The sequence below is a fragment of the Lynx rufus genome, unplaced genomic scaffold (genome assembly GCF_022079265.1).
Source record: "Lynx rufus isolate CCGP_SWC_20201006 ecotype Redwood Valley unplaced genomic scaffold, mLynRuf1.p SCAF_19, whole genome shotgun sequence".
NCBI lineage: Eukaryota > Metazoa > Chordata > Mammalia > Carnivora > Felidae > Lynx > Lynx rufus.
Window position 1 is genome coordinate 25,253,725 of NW_025814833.1, and position 2,471 is coordinate 25,256,195.

At 36.6% G+C, this 2,471-nt stretch overlaps 1 non-coding gene across 1 annotated transcript; it reads right to left on the reverse strand.

Annotated features, from left to right (window-relative positions):
* Positions 1-1,206: 1,206 nt before the first annotated feature.
* Positions 1,207-1,309, reverse strand: LOC124514097 (small nucleolar RNA U13). Its single transcript, XR_006962587.1, has one exon. It is a non-coding gene; the product is annotated as a small nucleolar RNA U13 (small nucleolar RNA).
* Between the last annotated feature and the right edge of the window lie 1,162 nt (positions 1,310-2,471).

A 2,471-nucleotide genomic window follows, 5' to 3' on the forward strand; every position in this document is an offset into this window, starting at 1 on the left:
GGCCTCTAAACCTAGCCAATGCTACACCAAGACCCTGACTTGGTCCCCTTCTCCTGCCAGGCCACAGAGAAAAAAGGTAGGGAGGCCAGGCTTGGGTCCAGAACCCGTCCAGCCTCCCACTGGCCTGAAATCCCTCAGTGGCGAGACCATGCTGGGAGGAACCGTTCAGGGCTTGGGATTGATCAAACTATTTCCGCAGGATGGCAGTATTGTCTCAGAAAAGCCAAATAACCCCGCTTGGAGACGTTGTCCTCCCGCCCTTTCGAGTTTGAAAAAACACCGTGGAGACGCAAAGACACCAGAAAATATGGCTGCCTTGTATTTTGCTCAGTTTGAGGAAACCTGCTCAGAAACAGCATCTTAGCGTTTTGCTTTCAGTTTCCATTAGATATCAAACTGACTTCTGAGACACCTACTCTTGTCTGGCATTTCTCTTTTCCAGAGTTTGGTTTCTATTTGATAACGTTTCCTACATCTGTTCTTTACTCAGTATTGTATCTCTAGCATTTTCTCAAGCTATCAGTTTTGGGGGGATGGTATCAGGGGGCAAAAGAAAATGATTATACTTAAGGGCTTGAAGAAGAGCAAACCTAGGCAATAGGCCCAGTGGTTATTATCTCACTTCCCGAGTTTCCCAGGGTCTGCAAGTATTAGGCCTGTGTGTTGAGTTGGAGGTAGCCATTTGGTGGAGCTCTATGGGTAAGGTCCAGATAGTTCTCAAGCCTGAATACCAGACAATACCTACTAGGAGTGACACATACTTAAATTACTATAAATTCCAAATGGGACACATGATTTTGTCTAATGGTGTCATCGTGTATCATTGGGAAACAAGCATTTTCTATGCCATTAAATGGCCTTAAGGCAATTTCCTATGACTTTATTGTGTATGTTTGTCACTATATTTTGCTTAAGGATTATTAGTCTTATGGTATTTCCTCATTAGTAACTGAGACACAGAACTTATTTGTACTTTTGCACAAAGTCTTTAGTACCACCTTATATCATTTCATCAATATATCAATGTATATTTTTGAGTGCTTGAATTTTCTTGTATTTTATTCTAGAACACATTTAAAAAATTATAATCAAAAATATATGGTATATGGACCATCAGTGAGAAGAAATAATCACTTTCAAAATGTCTTTGCCATTTATTATCATCCTTTCCTTATGCACATATAATACGTACTTTTTTTTTTTTAACATCAGACGGGTAATGTGCTGATGTCAGAGCAAGGTTTAAGGTGGCACATGTCACACAACGGCGTGAACACCCAATCATCATGCTTATGAACTACAAAAGGATCTGTACTTTCATAAAATACTGTTTAAATTCCCCAGTACAATAATTGTTAAAGCAAGTGTTCTTTATTATGCCTGAATGTTTTTCAAATATCATTAATAATTCTTTGGAATACTGACATGTTTAAAAATATTGCCATTTTTTAAAATGGAGGTAAAATTCATGCATTATACCATTTTAGTGGGTATAATTCAATGCATTTATTACATTCACAATGCTGTGCAAGTATTATCTCTATCTCCTTCCAAATCATTTTCATTACCCTGAAAGGAAACCCAAGACCCATTAAATAGTCTTTTTCCATTCCCTTTTCTGCTCAGCCCCTGGCAAACACTAATCTGCTTATTGCCTCTCCAAAATTACCTACTCTGGTTATTTCATATAAATGGAATTGTACCGTATGTGCCTTTTTGTGGCTTTCCTTTTTTCCTTAGCATAATGTTTTCAAGATCCATGTAGTAACATCTTCAATACTTCATTTCTTTTTATGGCAGAATAATATCTATTATACGTGTGTGTCACATTGCTTGAGTCCACATTTTGGCTGTTGTGAATAGGCTGCTATGAACATGTGTATACATGTACTTGTTTTCAATTATTTTGGGTATATACCTAGGAGTGGAATTGCTGGCTCATATGGTAATTCTTTTTTTTTTTTTATTTAGCCTTTCTGCTTTACTTGTCTGTCACACATTTAGCAATATCCCTGGGTGAGTGACCTATGATTAAGGATCATCTTAAAATTAGGCTTTTTTTTTTTTTTTTGGCTTGCATTGTTTGGAACTAGACTCAGATTTAATTAAATATTTACTTTAATTTGGTTTTTTGCAGTTTGTAAACTCTAAAAGAACTCCAAATAGTCTTTTATTTTCATAGTTAACCTGAAATTCTTATTATCTTCAAATGAAAGGATCTTGCCTTCGGACACAAAGTTGTGATAGTAAAATTTTTGAAAGAATTTTGTGGCCTATGGTAATTCTGTTTAAATTTAAGCACTGCCAAACTTTTTCCATAGCTGCTGCACATTTTGCATTCCCTCGACCACTGTATGAGGGTTCCAATTTCTCCACATCCTCACCAATACTTGTAAGTTTTTTTATTGCTATTATTGTAGCCATTCTACTAGCCATGAAGTGGTATCACTTGGTGGTTTTAATTTACATTT